Genomic DNA, 21,881 nt, shown 5'->3' on the forward strand with positions numbered 1-21,881 from the left:
AGGGTGATACATTACCTTAAAAAAATCAGTACAAGGATATTGAAATAGAATTATCATGATAATGCAAGTTACCTTCACTTGAAAAAACAAATGCTCCTCCCTGTCAAGAAAATGTAGTTCTTATTTCACAATGAAATTCCTGGTAATTGGAATTATATATATATATATATTTTTTTTTTAAAGATTTTGTTTTTATTTTATTTATTTGACAGAGAGAAATCACAAGAGAGGCAGGCAGAGAGAGAGGAAGGGAAGCAGGCTCTCCGCTGAGCAGAGAGCCCGATGCGGGACTCGATCCCAGGACCCTGAGATCATGACCTGAGCTGAAGGCAGCGGCTTAACCCACTGAGCCACCCAGGCGCCCTGGAATTATATTATTAAAAATGATGACACTATATTTACTTGGCACTAGTTAGCCAAATCTTTAGCATTAAAGTCAAGCAGAAAATGAGCTAATGGACAATGGCTATTTAGACCAAAAAGCTGCATTTATTTGAGTTAATTATTCAGATAACATAAAAGAACTGATGTAAGTCATCACTAGATAGTTTTGGAGAAAAACTGTGTGCTCTTTGCAGAATTTCCATAAAAGCCAATGGCTCAATCAGATGCTTGATAAGCTCCAGATAACATCTCAACTCCAGGACCTTATCTAAAAAGCCTGCATTTCTTTTTTTAATTTTTGTCATTTGTGTACCAAGTACTAGCAATTAAACTTGAGTCAACTGAAGAGATACAAAAATAAGTCATTTATAAGTGATTTGGCACTCTGGGAACAAGTAGAGTATATTGTTTTATTGTCTCTGGCTTTGACTTGAGGTTTAAAGCAGTGGTTTTCTCAAACTTGAATGTGCTGAAGACTCTCCACAATGCCTGTAGACTTCCTTGGGAGATTTCCTCTGAGTAGATCTGCACTGCTGTTACAGAATTTTGACTTTTTAAGAAATATCTGAGATGATTCTGATGCTTATGGTTTAAAGTTCTTTTTTTTCTTTTTAAAGATGTATTTATTTGAGAGAGAGAGAGGGAGAAAGCACATGGCAGGGATGAGGGGCCAGAGGGAGAGGGAGAGAAGCTCAAGCTGACTCCCACTTGTGTGTACAGCCTGATACAGGGTTCCATTCCAGGACCCTGAGATCATGACCTGAGTTGAATTCAGGAGCCTGCTGCTCAACCTCTTTTTTTTTTTAAGATTTTATTTATTTGACAGACAGAAATCACAAGTAGGCAAAGAGGCAGGCACAGAGAGAGGGGGAGGCAGGCTCCCTGCAGAGCAGAGAGCTGGATGCAGGGCTCCATCCCAGGACCCTGGGATCATGACCTGAGCCGAAGGCAGAGGCTTTAACCCACTGAGCCACCCAGGCGCCCCCTGCCGCTCAACGTCTTGAGCCACCCAGACAACCCTGAAGATTTTACTTTGGGAAACACTGACATATTTTCAATTGTTTGCTACATTTGCGATTCTTCATTGCCTCTCTTTAAGCCCTAAACAGCCTAAGACAAACATGACCTGGGTATAGGATGTGGGGTCAGAACACAGTCCATTAATTTTAGCAAATACTCATTAAGCCATAGAGTGGGAGAGACTAAGTACTTGAACAACAACAACAAAAAATGCCTTTTGCTATTAAGGAACTTGCAAATCTTGCCCTATCTGTATAATAAGGTAAAATAAAGGGAATTTATTTTGTTCTTTAATGTGTTGCAGGCACTTAGCATAAAGCCTGTTGCTTCATGCATGCTCAATAAATATTTGCTGAATGTTTAATGAGTGAATAACAAAGCAAGTGAAATTAGGCGATGAAAATATATAAGCAACATTCTGGTGGTGTATGGAGCAGGGTAGGAAGTTACTAGTGGGGTTGTTGATATTTCTAAAATAGTTCCCTTTCTATAATTTGCTTCCCTCCAAACACTACCCCTCCGCCTCTCATGTTACTCATGTGATATGATACCAGCACATAGAATCTTTAGTGAGAATTTTCTGGTCTAGGTGTCTAACTGGACACTGTAGCAAAATGGATTGGCCATTAGTTAAAAAAAAAAAAGAAAAAAAGAAAAAAAAGAAAAGCTATGACCTGGGGGTGCCTGGGTGGCTCAGTGAGTTAAAGCCTCTGCCTTCAACTCAGGTCGTGATCCTAGGGTTCTGGGATCAAACCCCACACTGGGCTCTCTGCTCAGCGGGGAGCCTGCTTCCCCTCACCCTTCTCTCTCTGCCTGACTCTCTTCCTGCTTGTGATCTCTGCCTGTCAAGAAAATTTAAAAAAAGAAAAAAAGAAAAAAAAGCTATGGCCTGATCTCAGATCTACCAAGTAACCATGTGGCAGAGGGTCCTCATTTCCATGTTTTGATGGATTGAAAGGGATGATACAACCTGCCTGATTCACAGAAATGGTAGTTGATTGTTGAAAACGTAACTAGCAAAGTACTTTAACAGTTGAGAGAAAAAAATGAGATATAAAATTAGGAGTTCCTTAGAGCAGACTTTACACAAAATTTTCCCCGGGGGACCCTGTCACTTAATTCCCTCCATGATGATCTCTAGCTACTTAAGACCTTCCCTTTATGTTACATTCCTTTTCTGGGGATTAACTTCCAAATCCCACACTCTTTAACTCTTATAGCCCATTATATTGAAGTAGTGTTTTTATCTAGTGTTAAAAAGCAAACCAGTTATATGAAAATTTTCATGAGTAATTACACTTCAACAGGTTATTATGCTTACATGTTTACATTTTAATAGAGTTTTTCCAATTAGAATCCAATAGAAATTATTCCCATTATAGAAAGTTTTGGTACTATAGTAGATCAAAGGAATATATTTTTATAGGTAGACCTCTTTAATGCTCTAAAATTATCTAATTTGTTTATTCATTCATTTAAAAAATGTATGTGAATACCTGTGCCAAGCTCTACTTTAGGAGCTGAGGATATATCTATGAATAATATAAGCAAATTCTGGCTTTCATGGAGCTTACATTCAATAAATAAGGAAGAAGGTAAGCAAAATATCAGCCAACAACAAACACTCTGTAGAATTTAAGCAGACTGGTGTAATAGAGAATGACAAGGTGCTTATTTTAGGCTGTGTGGTCACAAAAATCTCCTTGAAAAGCTGATGTTTAAACTGAAATATGAACCAGAAGAAGAAGCCAGCCAGATAAAGATCCAAATGATGAGGATCTCTAGAAGGGAACACTAGCACCATAGTACTAAGGCAGGAATGTGCTTGATGGGTAATTTGGGGAAATAGGGAAGTTGAGATGGAGGGTGATAGAAGACCAGATCGAAGAGGGAATCATGGTTCAAGCTGTGCTGAGCTTTACAAACTGAGTGAGAAGTTTGGGTTTCCTTTTAAATACAAGGAAAAAACATTGGGGGTTTTAAAATAGGAGAGTGTATTATATTTTCACAAGGTCAGTCTGGCTTCTGTGGGGAGAATGGCTTGTGGGAGGTTACGAGGTGAAGCCCAGAGACATGCTCAGAGGCTACCACACTGTGTGAAAGATGATGGCGAAATGGAGGGAAGTGGTTGGATTTATTATATGTTTGTTTGGTGACAGATTTAATGGAACTTGTTTATGAATTAAATGTGGTAGTCAAGGAAAAGAGATAACATATATCATGCCTTTATATGATACTGTTTGTGCCTAGGCACAATTAAGGTAACTTTGGGAAATAAATGATCTTTGGTGATTTTGGTTACTTTTTGGTTAACAACTTTTTTTTCCGTCTGGGTACTTTATTGGTCTGGGTGGGTTGCTGTAACAAAATAACATATACTGGCTGACTTAGACAACAAACATGTATTTCTTACAGTTCTGGAGGCTGGGAAGTCCAAGTTCAAGGTGCTAGCTGATTCAGTTCTTGGTGAGAACCCTGTCCTTGGCTTGCAGACAGCTGCTTTCCATCTCTTTCTCTTCTTATAAGGCTTATAATCCCACATGAGGGCTCTACTCTTATGACCTCATGTAACCCTGATTACCTCCCCAAAGGAGTGCCATCACACGGGGGTTTGGGCTTCAACCTATGAATTTTCAGGGATACAAGTCAGTCCACAGTTGGCAACATAAAGATAATCAAAACTGGGTATGTCCTAGTCAAATCAGAACTGTATTCTTGGTAAATTGCTAGCAAAGATTATACTGGGAATACGTGCATAAGATTGTTCTGTTTATTGTTTTCTGTTGTATGTCTTCTTATCCAATGTTATTTAAATCAGATCATTTCTGAGATTCATGATTTCATGAAATTACTGTCATTACTAGAAATATAAATTGTTTTTATAGACTGCTGACATTCAGATTTAACACAGAATCTTTTGAACAATTAGGGAAAGAGGTGAAAGTGGTCGCAGGACACTATATGAACCCCATTGTTTCTAATTCTGCCTTTGCAGTTTTGCATAACTCTCCCAGAATTTATGACATGCTGCATGAAATAGCGCTGACTTCTGAAACCTCTTCTAAGCTAAAATATATAGAAACAGTGAAGGTCAGATAAAGACCCTGTAGTCTGATTTCCCCTTCTGTATCTGCCACATCTTCAGCTGATAATAGATGACTGTGCAGAGGCACCCGGCCTCCTAATGCTGTCCTCTCCTTTGCCATCAGGGAAAAAAGGCAGAGATCAGTTACCCAGAGCTGAAAGTCAGTGCAGAGTAATGAAAAAGATGGTCAAAAAGAAGAGGTCAGATTTCAATTGAGTATATTCAAAGTAGCAGTCAGCTGACAAGCACCCATTTCTATCTAAGAGGCTTTGTAGAAACTGGTAATGATGCCATTAATAATTTTTAGTCCAGAAATCTTATCTTTCAACATACAGTATTTATTTATTGAGCTAGATAGTTGAGATTAATATGTTTAGAGAGTTGTCAAAAATTCATACATTAGTCATGAACGTCTGTTTCCTACTTCTCTGCTTCTTCAGGAATCAGCTGTCTTCCGAGTATCCCTTGCTTCTCCTACTCCATCAATCTTGGCATCCTGCCTCAGAGTCCTGCCCCAGCTCTGTCTGCTGTGGCAGGAAATGGTGCAGAGTGATGCAGAATGTTTTTTGGCAATGGCCCAACTTTACCTTTGACCTTATATTGAAGGAGAAAATGGAGTTTTCTTGTCACAACATCTAGAATTACAATGTACAGATATTTCATAGAACAGGGTGTGATTGGAAAACTGTCTGGGAAGAAGCTGTTCAGAGACTTGGTTAGAAAGCTAGGAAAAAGAAATTAATCAAAACTGGAAATGACTCTGGCCTGAAAAACAAAGAGTGGGGAATGAAGATGGAGCTCAGGAGAGCGAGAAAGTAAGATTCTCCCATTTCTCTCCCCAGTTTTCGAACTAAAAGGGACTGTGTGTGATAGTGGTCGAAGAGCAGACTGGCTGAGATACAGCTGCTAGAGATGTAAAACCTGGTAGTGGCAAAAAATAATATGTTAAAGACTCACCTTGTGAGGGAGGAAAGAGGGATTTGTCAGTTTGTTGCACCAGATATTGACAATCGTTATTTTTTGTGTTTGTTTCAGTTAACATTATTGTTCTTCAGTGTCAAAAATACTTAAAAGTTATTTATGTGGGATATGAATATCATTTGGCTTAATGTAATGGGTGTTCCTCATTATAATACATGTTAAAGGCAGCATTCCCTAAGATTAAGTCCTCAGTCATTTGCTCTCTTCATGTTCCCTATGTGGCAATGTTTGCCAGTGGCTTCCATTGCTACTTTTTTTCCCTTATAGAAGCCAGAGGTCTTTACTTATTTGTTTTCTTCAGATTTAATGAGGTTTAACTGACAAAATTGTAATAAATTGAAATATACAGAGTGATGATTTGGTATATATACACGGTGTGAAAGGATTCTCCCCATTGAATTAATTAACACACCAATCACTATACATATTTACCTTTTTTGGAGGGGGTGGAGGGAGCATTTATGTTCTATTCTCTCAGCAAATTTCAATCACATCATAAAATGTTATCACCTGTAGTCACCATGTTACACATTAGATACTCAGAACTTACTCATCTTGTAACTGAAAGTTTTACCACCCTCTTTCTACTTATTCTGCCCCTCCACCCTCTAGACCATGGCAACCAGCATTCTACTGTGTTTCTGTGAGTTTGACCTTTTTTTTTTTTTTTTTTTTAGATTCCACATATAAGTGGTACCATGAAGTATTTGTATTTCTCTGTTTGGCTTTCTTCACTTCTTCGCTCAGCAGACTGTCCTCCAGTTTCACCCATGTTGTTGCAAATGACAGGATTTCCTTTTTTTAAACAGCTGAATAATAATTCATCATGTATATAAACCACATTTTCTTGATCCTTTCATTCACTGAGGGATACTTAGATTGTTTCCATTCCTTGGATATTGTTAAAATTCAGCAATGAACAGAAGAGAGTGGATACATTTTCCAGATTCTGATTTCCTTCATTTGGGTATATACCCAGAGGTGGGATTGCTGGATCATAAAGTAGTTTTGTTTTTAACTTGTTGAGGAATCTCATGCTGTTTTCTTCTCTGAATGTTCTAGTTTACACTGCCGCCAACAGCTACAAGGATTCCCTTTTTTTTACATCCTTGCCAGAGTGTTATCTCTTGCTTTTTTGATAATAGACATTCTGATGGGTGTGAGGTGATAGCTCATTGTGGTTTTGATTTGCTATGGAGCACCTTTTTGTACACCTGCCATCATTTTGTATGTCTTCTCTGGAAAATATCTATCAGGTCCTTTGCCCATTTTTTAAATTGGACTATTTTAATTTTTTTTTTTTATTGCTATTGAGTTCTGTAAGTTCCTTGTATGTTTCGGATATTAATTCCTTACTAGGTATTTGTGGTTTGCAAAATTTTCTCCCACTCAATAGGTTGTCTTTTTATTTTGTTGATGGTTTTCTTAGCTGTGCAGAAGCTTTTTAGTTTGATGCAGCCCCACTGTTTATTTTTGCATATGTTGCCTTTACTTTTGGTGTCAAATCAAAAAAATCATTGTTGGGGGGAGGAGTCAAGATGGCGGAGAAGTAGCAGGCTGAGACTACATTAGGTAGCAGGAGATCAGCTAGATAGCTTATCTAAACATTACAGACACCTAAAAATCCAATGGGAGATCGAAGAGAAGAAGAACAGCAATTCTAGAAACAGAAATCAACCACTTTCTGAAAGGTAGGACTCGCGGAGAAGTGAATCCAAAGTGACGGGAAGATAGACCGTGGGGGGAGGGACCTCCCGGCAAGCGGCGGAGCAACGGAGCACAAAATCAGGACTTTTAAAAGTCTGTTCCACTGAGGGACATTGCTCCAGAGGCTAAACCGGGGTGAAGCCCACACGGGGTCAGCATGGCCCCAGGTCCCGCAGGGTCACAGAAGAATCGGGGGTGTCGGAGTGTTGCAGAGCTTGCAGGTATTAGAACGGGAAAGCCAGCTACAGAGACAGAGCCGAGGAGTAAGCTCTCAGCTCGGGGTTACCTTGAACCGATTGCAGGCTGGGTGAGCTCGGTGCACGTATGGAGGCCGGGGATATGGGAGTGATTGGGTGCTGCTCTCTGGGGGCGCACTGAGGCCCTGGGCTCTCGGCTCCTCCGGGCCGAAGACTGGGAGGCTGCCATTTTCATTCCTGTCCTCTGGAACTCTACGGAAAGCATTCAGGCAACAAAAGCTCCCAAAAGCGAACCCGAGTGGATTGCTTAGTCCGGCTCCCGGTAAGGGCGGTGCAATTCCGCCTCAGGCAAAGACACTTGAGAGTCACTACAACAGGCCCCTTCCCCAGAAGATTGACAAAAAATCCAGCCAGGATGAAGTTCATCTACCAAGTAAAGCAGGTTCAATACCTAGGACAGAAGCGGAATTCCAGAGGAGGAGAAAGCAAAGCACGGAACTCATGGCTTTCTCCCCATGATTCTTTAGTCTTGCGGTTAATTTAATTTTTTTTTCAATTTTTTGTTCTTCTGCTAAATTTTTTTAAATTTTTACCCTTTTCTTTTTTAATGTTTTTAAACTAGTTTATCTAATATATATTTCTTTCTTTTTATATTTTTTCTTTATTTGTTATCTTTTTAAAATATTTTTCTTTTTTTTTTTTTCTGAACCTCTCTTTATCCCTTTTCTCCCCGCCACGATTTGGGGCCTCTTCTGATTTTGGTTAAAGCGCACTTTTCTGGAGTCTTTGCCACCCTTTTAGTATTTTACTTGCTCCTTCATATATTCTTATCTGGACAAAATGACAAGACGGAAAAATTCACCACAAAAAAAGGACAAGAGGCAGTACCAAAGGCTAGGGACCTAATCAATACAGACATTGGTAATATGTCAGATCTAGAGTTCAGAATGACGATTCTCAAGGTTCTAGCCCGGCTCGAAAAAGGCATGGAAGATATTAGAGAAACCCTCTCTGGAGAGATAAAAGCCCTTTCTGGAGAAATTAAAGAACTAAAATCTAACCAAGTTGAAATCAAAAAAGCTATTAATGAGGTGCAATAAAAAATGGAGGCTCTCACTGCTAGGATAAATGAGGCAGAAGGAAGAATTAGTGATCTAGAAGACCAAATGACAGAGAATAAAGAAGCTGAACAAAAGAGGGACAAACAGCTACTGGACCACGAGGGGAGAATTTGAGAGATAAGTGACACCATAAGACGAAACAACATTAGAATAATTGGGATTTCAGAAGAAGAAGAAAGAGAGAGGGGAGCAGAAGGTCTATTGGAGAGACTTATTGGAGAGAATTTCCCTAATATGGCAAAGGGAACAAGCATCAAAATCCAGGAGGTGCAGAGAACCCCCCTCAAAATCAACAAGAATAGGTCCACACCCTGTCACCTAATAGTAAAATTTACACGTCTTAGTGACAAAGAGAAAATCCTGAAAGCAGCCCCGGGAAAGAAGTCTGTAACATACAATGGTAAAAAATTAGATTGGCAGCAGACTTATCCCAGAGACCTGGCAGGCCAGAAAGAGCTGACATGATATATTCAGAGCACTAAAGGGGAAAAACATGCAGCCAAGAATACTATATCCAGCTAGGCTATCATTGAAAATAGAAGGAGAGAGAAAAACCTTCCAGGACAAACAAAAACTGAAAGAATTTAAAAACACCAAACCAGCTCTACAGGAAATATTGAAAGGGGTCCTCTAAGCAAAGAGAGAGCCTAAAAGTAGTAGATCAGAAAGGTACAGAGACAATTATACAGTAACAGTCACCTTACAGGCAATATAATGGCACTAAATTCATATCTCTCAATAGTTACCCTGAATGTTAATGGGCTAAATGCCCCAATCAAAAGACACAGGGTATCAGAATGGATAAAAAAACGAAACCCATCTATATGTTGCCTACAAGAAACTCATTTCAGACCCGAAGACACCTCCAGATTTAAAGTGAGGGGATGGAAAACAATTTACCATGCTAATGGGCATCAGAAGAAAGCTGGGGTGGCAATCCTTATATCAGATCAATTAGATTTTAAGCCAAAGTCTATAATAAGAGATGAGGAAGGACACTATATCATACTCAAAGGGTCTGTCTAACAAGAAGATCTAACAATTTTAAATATCTATGCCCCTAATGTGGGAGCAGCCAACTATGTAAACCAATTAGTAACAAAATCAAAGAAACACATCAATAATAATACAATAATAGTGGGAACTTTTACACTCTCCTCACTGAAATGGACAGATCATCCAAGCAAAAGATCAACAAGGAAATAAAGGCCTTAAATGACACACTGGACCAGATGGACATCACAGATATATTCAGAACATTTCATCCCAAAGCAACAGAATACACATTGTTCTCTAGTGCCCATGGAACATTCTTCAGAATAGATCACATCCTGGGTCCTAAATCAGGTCTCAACCGCTATCAAAAGATTGGGATCATTCTCTGCATATTTTCAGACCACAATGCTCTGAAGCTAGAACTCAATCCCAAGAGGAAATTTGGAAAGAACCCAAATACATGGAGACTAAACAGCATCCTTCTAAAGAATGAATGGGTCAACCAGGAAATTAAAGAAGAATTGAAAAAATTCATGGAAACAAATGATAATGAAAACACAATGGTTCAAAATCTGTGGGAAGCAACAAAGGCAGTCCTGAGACGAAAATATATAGTGGTACAAGCCTTTCTCAAGAAACAAGAAAGGTCTCAAGTACACAACCTAACCCTACACCTAAAGGAGCTGGAGAAAGAATAAGAAAGAAAACCTAAACCCAGCAGAAGAGAAATCATAAAGATCAGAGCAGAAATCAATGAAATAGAAACCAAAAAACAATAGAACAAATCAACAAAACTAGGAGCTGGTTCTTTGAAAGAATTAATAAGATTGATAAACTTCTGGCCAGACTTATCAAGAAGAAAAGAGAAAGGACCCAAATAAATAAAATCATGAATGAAAGAGGAGAGATCACAACTAACACCAAAGAAATACAGACAATTATAAGAACATACTATGAGTAACTCTACGCCAACAAATTTGACAATCTGGAAGAAATGGATGCATTCCTAGAGACATATAAACTACCACAACTGAACCAGGAAGAAATAGAAAACCTGAACAGGCCCATAACCAGTAAGGAGATTGAAACAGTCGTCAAAATCTCCAAACAAACAAAAGCCCAGGGCCAGACGGCTTCCCAGGGGAATTCTACCAAACATTTAAAGAAGAATTAATTCCTATTCTCCTGAAACTGTTCCAAAAAATAGAAATGGAAGGAAAACTTCCAAACTCATTTTATGAGGCCAGCATCTCCTTGATCCCAAAACCAGACAAGGATCCCACCAAAAAAGAGAACTACAGACCAAGATCCTTGATGAACACAGGTGCAAAAATTCTCACCAAAATACTGGGCAATAGGATTCAACAGTACATTAAAAGGATTATTCACCACAACCAAGTGGGATTTATTCCAGGGATGCAAGGTTGGTTCAACATCTGGAAATCAAACAATGTGACACACCACATTAATAAAAGAAAGAACAAGAACCATATGATATTCTCAATAGATGCTGAAAAAGCATTTGACAAAGTACAGCATCCCTTCCTGATCAAAACTCTTCAAAGTGTAGGGATAGAGGGCACATACCTCAGTATTATCAAAGCCTTCTATGAAAAACCCACCGCAAATATCATTCTCAATGGAGAAAAACTGAAAGCTCTTCCGTTAAGGTCAGGAACACGGCAGGGATGTCCATTATCACCACTGCTATTCAACATAGTACTAGAAGTCCTAGCCTCAGCAATCAGGCAACAAAAAGAAATTAAAGGCATCCAAATCGGCAAAGAAGAAGTCAAACTATCACACTTCACAGATGATATGATACTATATGTGGAAAACCCAAAAGACTCCACTCCAAAACTGCTAGAACTTGTACAAGAATTCAGTAAAGTGTCAGGATAGAAAATGAATGCACAGAAATCAATTGCATTTCTCTACACCAACAACAAGATAGAAGAAAGAGAAATGAAGGAGTCAATCCCATTTACAATTGCACCCAAAACTATAAGATACCTAGGAATAAACCTAAGCAAAGAGGCTAAGAAACTATACTCAGAAAACTATAAAGTACTCATGAAAGAAATTGAGTAAGACACAAAGAAATGGAAAAATGTTCCGTGCTCCTAGATTGGAAGAATAAATATTGTGAAAATGTCTATGCTACCTAAAGCAATCTGCACATTTAATGCAATCCCTATCAAAATCCCATTCATTTTTTTCAAAGAAATGGAACAAATCATCCTAAAATTTATATGGAACCAGAAAAGACCTCAAATAGCCAAAGGAATATTGAAAAAGAAAGCCAAAGTTGGTGGCGTCACAATTCTGCACTTCAAGCTCTATTACAAAGCTGTCATCATCAAGACAGGATGGTACTGGCACAAAAACAGACACATAGATCAATGGAATAGAATAGAGAGCCCAGATATAGACCCTCAACTCTATGGTCAACTCTTCTTTGACAAAGCAGGAAAGAATGTCCAATGGAAAAAAGCAGCCTCTTCACTAAATGGTGCTGGGAAAATTGGACAACCACATGCAGAAAAATGAAATTGCACCACTTCCTTACACCACACATGAAAAGAGACTCAAAATGGATGAAGGACCTCAATGTGAGAAAGGTATCCATCAGAATCCTTGAGGAGAACACAGGCAGCAACCTTTCGACCTCAGCCGCAGCAACATCTTCCTAGAAACATCGGCAAAGGCATGGGAAGCAAGGGCAAAAATGAACTATTGGGACTTCATCAAATCAAAAGCTTTTGCACAGCAAAGGAAACAGTTAACAAAATCAAAAGACAACTGACAGAATGGGAGAAGATATTTGCAAACGACATATCAGATAAAGGGCTAGTGCCCAAAATCTATGAGGAACGTAGCAAACTCAACACCCAAAGAACAAACAGTCCAATCAAGAAATGGGCAGAGGACATGAACAGACATTTCTGCAAAGAAGACATCCAGATGGCCAAAAGACACATGACAAAGTGCTCCACATCACTCGGCATCAGGGAAATACAAATGAAAACCACAATGAGATATCACCTCACACCAGTCAGAATGGCTAAAATTAACAAGTCAGGAAATGACAGATGCTGGCGAGGATGCGGAGAAAGGGGAACCCTCCTACACTGTTGGTGGGAATGCAAACTAGTGCAACCCCTTTGGAAAACAGCATGGAGGTTCCTCAAAAAGTTGAAAATAGAGCTACCCTATGACCCAGCAATTGCACTACTGGGTATTTACCCTAAAGATACAAACGTAGTGATCCGAAGGGGCACGTGCACCCGAATGTTTATAGCAGCAATGTCTACAATAGCCAAACTATGGAAAGATCCTAGATGTCCATCAACAGATGAATGGATAAAGAAGAAGTGGTATATATACCCAAAGGAATACTATGCAGGCATCAAAAGAAATGAAATCTTGCCATTTGCGATGACGTGGATGGAACTAGAAGGCTTATGCTTAGTGAAATAAGTCAATCGGAGAAAGTCAACTATCATATGATCTCCCTGATATGAGGACGTGGAGAAGCAACAAGGAGGGTTAGGGAGATAGGAGAAGAATAAATGAAACAAGATGTTATTGGGAGGGAGACAAACCATAAGTGACTCTTAATCTCACAGAACAAACTGAGGGTTGCTGGAGGGAGGGTGGGGTGGGAGAGGGGGAGGGGGGTTTTGGACATTAGAGAGGGTATGTGCTATGGTGAGTGCTGTAAAGTGTGTAAACCTGGCAATTCACAGACCTGTACCCCTGAGGATAAAAATACATTATATGTTTATAAAAAATTAAGAAATAAATAAAAAATTTTAAAAAATCATGGTTATATCAGTGTCAAGACCATATGTTTTCTTGGAGTTTTATGTCTTCAGCTCTGAGATTCAAGTTTTTTATCTATTTTGAGTTGCCTTTTTGTATGGTGTGAGACAGTGGTCTATTTTCATTCTTTTGCTTGTGGCTGTTCAGTTTTCCCAGCACCACTTATTGAACAGACTATCCTTTCCCCATTGCATATTCTCGGCTCATTTGTAAAAAATTGATTGACTGTATCTTTTTGGGATTATTTCTGGGCTCTCTGTTCTATTTTATTGACCTATGTATCTTATTTATTTATTTATTTATTTATTTATTTTTGCCAATACTGTTTTGATTGCTCTAACTTTGTAATACAGTTTGAAATCAGAAAATGTGATGTCTCTTGCTTTGTTCTTCTTTGTAAGAGTGCTTTGGTTATCTGGATTCTTTCATAGTTCTTTGCATATTTTAGGATTCTTTTTACTTAGTGTGAAAAGTACCACTGAGATTTTGATTGGAATTGGGTATGTGTATTACTTTGGGTAGTGTGGACATTTCAAAAATACTAATAATTCTGATCCAGGAACATGAAATATCTTACCATATATTTGTATTTTATTCAGTTCTTTCATCAATGTCTTAGCATTTTCTGATCTTTTACCTCCTTGGTTAAATTTATTCCTGAATATTTTATTCTTTTTGTACTAATATAAGTGGATTGTTTTCTTACTTTCTTTTTCTGATATTTTATTATTAATGTGTAGAAACATGACTGATTTTTTCATATTGATTTTGTATCCTGCAATTTTACCTAATTTGTTTATTTCTAACAATTGTGTGTGTGTAGTCTATAGAGTTTTCTATGTATAACATTATGTTATCCACAAACAGAGTTTTACTTCTTTTTTTCTGATTTGGACTCCTTTTATTTCTTTGTCTTGCCTAATTGCTCTGACTAGGACTTCTACAACCATGTTTAACAAAACTGGCAAGAGTGGGCATCCTCTTGTTCCTGATCTTGAAAAAAAACTTTAAGCTTTTCATCAGTCAGTGTGATGTTAGATGTGGTCTTGTTGTATATCGCATTTATTATGTTGAGGGATGTACTTTCTGTACCCACTTTGTTTGCTGGTTTGTTTGTTTTTCATCATGAAACGATATTAAATTTTGTTAAGTGTCTTTTCTGCGTCTATTGAGAAGATCATATGGTTTTATTCTTCATTTCGTTATTGTGGTGTATTCTCTTGATTTGTTGATGTTAAACCATCCTTGCATCCCTAGAACAAATTCTGCTTGATCATGGTCTATGATCCTTTTGAAGTTTTTTTTTTTTTTTTTTTTAAGATTTTACTTATCCACTTGAGGGGGTGGGGAAGAGCAGAGGGAGAGGGACAAGCAGACTTCTTTGAGTGCAGAGCCTGATATAGGGCTTGATCCCAGGACCCCAACATCATGACCTGAGCTGAACCCAAGAGAGGGACATATAATCAACTGAGCCATGCATGTGCCCCTTCTACTGTATTGTTGAATTTTATTTGTTAATATTTTGTTGAGGATTTTTACATCTATGTTCATCAGAAATTTTGGCCTATAATTTTCTTTCATGTAGTGTCCTTGTCTGGCTTTGGTATGAGGATAATGCTGGCCTTGTAAAATAAGTTTGGAAATGCTTTCTTTTCTTCTATTTTTTGAAAGAGTTTGAGAAGGATTGATAATACTTTTTCCTTAAGTGATTTAAAACAATAAAAGTCAAGAAAAGATAAATAATGTCTGAATCTACCATAAGCTGGAAACTATTTCTGCTAACATAATATTTATGTTATAAAGGAATCTTTTTTGGGGGTGTCTTGGTGGTTAAGTCACTTAAATATCTGACTCTTGATTTTGGCTGAGGTCTTGATCTCAGGGTCATGAAATCAAGCCCAATGTCGGGCTCCTCACTCAGCAGCAAGACTGCTTGAGATTTTCTCTTTCTCCCTCTGTCCCTCCTCCCACCTCCACATACCCTCTCTCCTTCTAAAATATATAAATAAATCTTAAAAAAATAAAGAAATATTTTAAAAATAGTAGTAAGTATCTTGCTTAAAATATTTAACTTTAAGAAATCCATCAGAATGGTCTGAATGGATATGGAGTTGATCAAATATTCATATTTGAACCCAATACTTTAGCTGCCTTGCCATGAACTAAAATAATTGCCTCTTTGGCATTTCTTCTTGGATGCTCCACAGGTATTTCACATCACTAAGTGTGAAAGTGATTTGATCACTGGGTAATGTAGCATTGTGTATCATCCAGATTTCTATCTTTTACATTTCCCTTAATAACCAATATCATATCCAATAAATCACTGACTTTAAATGATTTCTTCTTAATGGTTTTTTAATGTTCTCTCAGTATTTGCCACCTCAGGCTCTTCAATTTCCATTTTCATTGACTTAGTTCAATTCTTACTTGTATTACTTCAATAAGCTTCTATTTGGTCTCCTTATCACCAGTATGATCTTTGTTTCAGTTAGATCTATGTAATAGTTGACAGTATGGTATGCTGAGGAAGACTAGAATGTTCATGTATATTTTATTTATCTTACTTATACCTATCCTGGCTAGAAGACAAATATTTTGTCAATAATTCCTCTAATCATATACATATATTTGTTTGTATACATATACATGGAATATATGGAGTATATTAGTATAAATGTTAACTTGTATCAAATTTTGGCATATATGGCATTAAATAAACATTTTATTTTGGATCCTGCACAAATGCATAAGTGACTGAAGACATAATTTTAAGATAAAAAAAATATATGACCACAACTGAATTCTACATGGTACTTGGACATAATTTTATAATTTTAGTTTAAGTAAACATTGTTATTTAAAATAGTGTATCAGTAGGGATGCCTGGCTACTCAGTTAGTAGAGCATGCAACTCTTGATCTTGGGGTTGTGAGTTTGAGCACCAAGTTGGATATAGAGAGTACTGAAAAATAAAATCTAAAAAAAGTATATAATCTCTCCTATTTATGCCATGAATCTGTAACATCAGAAGGATGAGATTTAGTAATTAAAATTTTATCATTATTGGGGTGCCTGGGTGACTCAGTCAGTTAAGTATCTGTGTCTTAGTTTTGACTCAGGTCCTGATCTCATGGTTGTGGGATCAAGCCCCACATCTGGCTCCACACTTGGTGTGGAATCTGCTTTGGATTCTCTCCTTTTCCCTCTCCCTCCTCCTCTGCTCCCCTCCCTGCTTTTGCTTTCTTTCACTTTCTAAAATAAATAAATGAAATCTTAAAAAATGTTAGTGTTATTAGTAACAATCATTTCTCAAGAAATTTTTCATCTAATAGGACTTTGAAATCTTAAAAATTTCTTTGAATTGAGGATTGCCTTTTAAAATATTTTTTTTGAATGGGATATATAACCTTTGGACAAGCATTCAGGAAATGCAGAATTTATATGCAGAATTCTAAGTAGAATGATCTTCCTATTATACAGAAAGAATATAAATGAATAGAAAGAATATATATGAAAAGAATCAGGTGGTGATTTCTCTGTGCCAGATAACTTCTATATACCCCTCCAGTTGTTCTGTTCTCTACCCATCTGCATCCTGTTCTATTGCCTTGGGAGGGGGTGGTGGTGACTGGTTGGCTCTTCTGTCTTCTGGGTTCCAAATGGATTTGGCTACTGGGAGTCCCATCAGGAGATGGGAAGCAGTGAGTGTGAGGTCAGGGTATTTATTCAACTGGTTTCTCTTTGTGAGATTTCTAACTGAAGATTACTGCTCTCTCTCAAGGTTGCTTCCTCTATATCAATCTCTCCTTCTGGGTTCTGATAAATGCTTCTTTTTCTCATCTCTTTGGGGCTCAGGGTTGTAAAAACCCTGTATTACTAACCCAGGTTCTTTTACTATATCTCTTATGGTTCCCCTCCACTCACATCTTCATCAAAAAAAAAGGTCCTTTGCAAATCATCATTAAATTACCCTAAATTAAGTGTACTATCTTTTTTTGTTCTTGTTGTTGAGACTTTTATCAAAAAGTTACATGCTTTTTTGAAAACTTTAGACACAAAGAAATATATTAGCCAATATACGATTGTTTTAGTTCTTAGTGATTGGTTTGATAAGAAATCATTTTTGATGATTGACTAAAATATCAATAGCTTACATTAACTTGTATTAAAAGAAAACAATAAACAAGAATGACTATTGGGCATTTCAGGAACCACAGGTCTATAGCAGAAACAGAAATCTCCACATTCAATTTTCAGGTGTACTGTATAGTGATTCAGCAATGTCATACCTCACCCAGTGCTCATGGCAAGTGCACTCCTAATCCCCATCATCTATTTTGTCCATTCCCCCACCTACCTCCTCTCTGGTAACCACCAGGTTTTTCTCTATAGTTGAGTCTGTTTCTTGGTTTGTCTCTCTCTTTTTTTCCTTTCTTATTTTTGTTTCTTAAATTCCACATGAGTGAAATTATGTGATATTTGTCTCTCTCATATTGACTTATTTCACTTAGCATAATACTCTCTTGTTCCTTCTTATGCAAATGGCAACATTTCCTTCTTTTTTATGGCTGACTAATATTCCTTTGTGTGTAATACTGTAACTTCTTCTTTATCCATTCATCTATCAGTCGACGCTTGGGTTGCTTCCATATCGTGGCTATTGTAAATAATGCTGCAATAAAAATAAGGGTATATGTATCCATTGTGTTTTTTGTATTTTTTGGCGTAAATACCCGATAGCATGATTACTGAATTGTAGGCATGGTTCTATAACTTTTTGAGGAAACTCCATACTGTTTTCCACAGTGGCTGCACCAGTTTGGATTCCCACCAACAGTATGAGAAGGTTCCTTTTCCCCCCACATCCTCGCCAATACTTGTTTCATGTGTTTTTGATTTTAGCCATTCTGACAGATGTGAGATGATATCTTATTGTAGTTTTGATTTGCATTTCCCTAATGATGAGTGATGTTGAACATCTTTTCATGTATGTTTGCCATCTGCATGTCTGTTTTGAAAAACTCTTTCATGTCTTCTGCCTATTTTTAAATTGGATTATTTGGGTTTTTGGGTGTTGAGTCTTGTAAGTTCTTTATGTATTTTGCATACTAATCATTTATCTGATATGTCATTTGCGAGTATCTTCTACCATCCTGTATGTTGCATTTTAGTTTTGTTGATTGTTTCCTTTGCAGGCAGAAGCTTTTTATTTTGATGTAGTCCCAATAATTTATTTTTGCTTTTATTTTCCTTGCCTCAGGAGAAATATCCATAAAAATTGATTCCTCTTTTTTTTCTTTTTTTAAAGTAGGCTCCAGGCTGGGCATGGCTTGAACTCATATTCTGAGATCAAGACCTGAATTGTGATCAGGAGTCAGATGCTTAGACCACAGAGCCACTCATGTGCCCCAATTCCTCTATCTCACCCCTAGACACAATCCATTGGTAAGTCCTGTGTGCTCTGCCACCAAAATAATCCCCAACCTATTTCTAATGATCTTTTCAATTCTACACTGGACCAGGGTGCCATCATTGTTCTCCTGGGTTGCTACAATAACTTCGTAACTGGTTACCCTGTTTTAGCTTATGTACCATAATGATTTTATATCCACATGACAGCCTAAAAAATATTTTAAAAGTATAAATTGGATGTTTCTTGCTTAAAACCATCTATTGTTTCCCACTGTGCTTAGAAATACCTGCCCAATCTAAAGCGGCACCAGCCCACCAGTTACTCTGAGAGCCCCTTTAGTTTGTTCATAGCACCAAATGCTAACTAAAATTTTTTTTTTTTCTAAAATTGTTTTTAATGTATTTGTTTACTGGTTTGTCTTCTGCCCTCTAGGATAATTTAAGTCTTATTACAGGAGATAGTTTTTCTGTTTGGGTCATTTTGATGTTCCTGGTAACTGAAACAGTCCTTGCTTGGCACAGAGTTAGAATTCAGTAAATATTTGTAGAAAAAATCATAAGTTATAAAGGAAAATGGTCCAGGGCATGTTTGGTAACCTTAATACTCTATTTATGTTTTTCTTTTATTTTCTGTTTCTCCTTTTCTTTAAAATTTATAACTAGAAAATTAAAATCTACCACAGTTAGACTCCAGGCCCTAGGAAAGATTTAATTAATCATCACATTAGCCAGAAAGAGAGAACAAATGAAATGAAAATATTTTGTTGTATCATTTTTCCGAAAAAGCTTGTAAGAATATAGCATCACCGCATGAAACTATTTTTGTGTCAATTACTGCTACAGAAATGAAAAGTTCTATTGTAGTTTGTGAATATTCTCAAAGTGGCCAAACAGCTCCAAATTTATTACAGATTGTGTTCTACATAGTCAACTTAAATACCCACACCATCTTTGAAAAACTTTCCCTGCTGTGGAGACAGTTTTATAGGGTTGTTTATTAGTCACTATGATGGGACTAAAAGCTAGGGTGTGGAAGACTTGTGGTAGTGCTAGGCATAATGGAAATCCCATAGACACTGTATTTTAGGTCTTCCAAGTGTAGTGGCTCACTTTTATCCAAGGCATAACTCAAATAATTTCCCAGAATGTCAGTCATTTATTAAAGAACTTCTTCATCTCTTTTAGTTAAGAATTATTCAGGTACAATTTAATTGTCCACATAATTGTGGACAGTTTATGTAACAGTTTCTTTTCATTTCCTTTCATGGTGGTTTTTTCAATATGTATTCTTCCTTGTGTCTTCCATACTAGGTATAATTAAGGAATTATTCTCATTAAGCACCTGAAAATAAAATGGTTTCTCTCAAAGTTCTCTGTTGAGATGTGAAACACGATCATTTTACTTTCTAGGCCTTGACACAATATGTGCTTTCTGGCTTTCCTTGTTAAACTCTGCATATGCCATATGTTGGCTACATTTTAAGGATAGATGTTGTTCATTGGCTTCAATTACACATGTTCAATTTCCAATAAAATGCAGAAACAACTATTTATCTTGAGGATGATCCAGTAGGAATATAAATGCCTTAGAATGTAAGAATGCTATTATTACCCAACAAATCCATATTTAGAAACTCTCTTCATGTTCCCTAAGTTAAATGGCTTGTTTAATGTTATGAATTAAAATTGAGTAGTGTTCTTCCCATACCCCTTATCAAAAGATAAATAGAATCATTAGAGTTTAGCCACTCATAATAATTAATTTAGTAACTATTAGGTATAATGTTTTATGGACCTTGCCATAAGATGCTAACAATTTAGAAAGAAAGCAGATAAATTACACATGCGCACACACACACACACACACACACACACCCTGTACTGTATTTGAATTATACAAATGTCACAGAGATAGCTTAAAGGAATAATAGTTATCAAACCATATGTAGCATTTGTAGATACATACATATACTTAAGTCCCTTAAACTTTGTCCTACTCTCATAAAATGAAACAAGTCATACTTAACATTGGTTATGAGTTTACTTTACAAATAAAATTTTCAGAAAAATTACTCTGAATAATCTCTAGCACTTTGTTTTGGTGCTGATCATTTGAGTTTTCTTTACTTAGAAATTAATGGCAAATATTTTGTAAGAAAACTAGGGTAAATGAAAACATTTTCCTAAAATTTTCATTATTTGAAAAGACATATCCCAAACTAGTATAATATTAAAATCTCACTTGCTTGCAATGACCTGGAAAGAATCTGGGTCATTGAAGGACTCCATGTAGCAAAACCTCCCTGCATACCTGGAATGCTCCCCTCAGTCCCTATGAGAGGGAAATAAAAACTAAGCCACTAAAAAAAAAAAAAACAAAACTCACTTGCTTTGAACAGTTAAAATTTTTGAAAATTGTGGTATCTTATTTTCAGTCACTTCCATCATTAAGATTATTTATAGTTACTTAGTAAAAATTTAATTTGGTAACATTTAGAATGTTTATATTAAGATAGGATTATCATATTTGATTAAGCCATTAAGTTCCAAGTTTCTTATGAGCAATATATATTCTTTATAGAGCTTACTGCATCACAATTTTCATCTTGGACAGAGAAAGAAAGACGAACTATGTTTCTCAAACCATTCTCTTTAAAGTGGAAGCCGTAAATTATAAAAGGAAACATTGCAATTGGAGGTTAAAAGAATTTTTGATGTAACATATGAGTAGATCTAGCTACAGTGAAGGTCTGGGCAGTTGAGAAGTCATTAAAATGCCTTCATGACTGGAAATTCTCTACTAAATGTAGAAGCATATTTTATTTTTTTCAAATTTTTATTTAAATTCTAGTTAGTTAACATGTAATGTAATAGAAGTTTCAGGAGTAAAATTTAGTGATTCATCATGTACATATAACACCCAGTGTTCATCATAACAAGGGCCCTCCTTAATACCCATCACCCATTTAGCCCATCCCTCATCCACCTCCCTCCATCAACCCTGTTTATTCTCTGTCATTAAGAGTCTCTTTATGGTTTTCTTCCCTCTGTTCCCCGCCCCTCCCATATGTTCATCTGTTTTGTTTTTTAAATTCTACATATGAGTGAAATCGTATGGTATTTGTCTTCTCTTACTGATTTATTTCTCTT

This window comes from Meles meles, chromosome 9 (genome assembly GCF_922984935.1).
Source record: "Meles meles chromosome 9, mMelMel3.1 paternal haplotype, whole genome shotgun sequence".
NCBI classification, from domain to species: Eukaryota; Metazoa; Chordata; class Mammalia; order Carnivora; family Mustelidae; genus Meles; species Meles meles.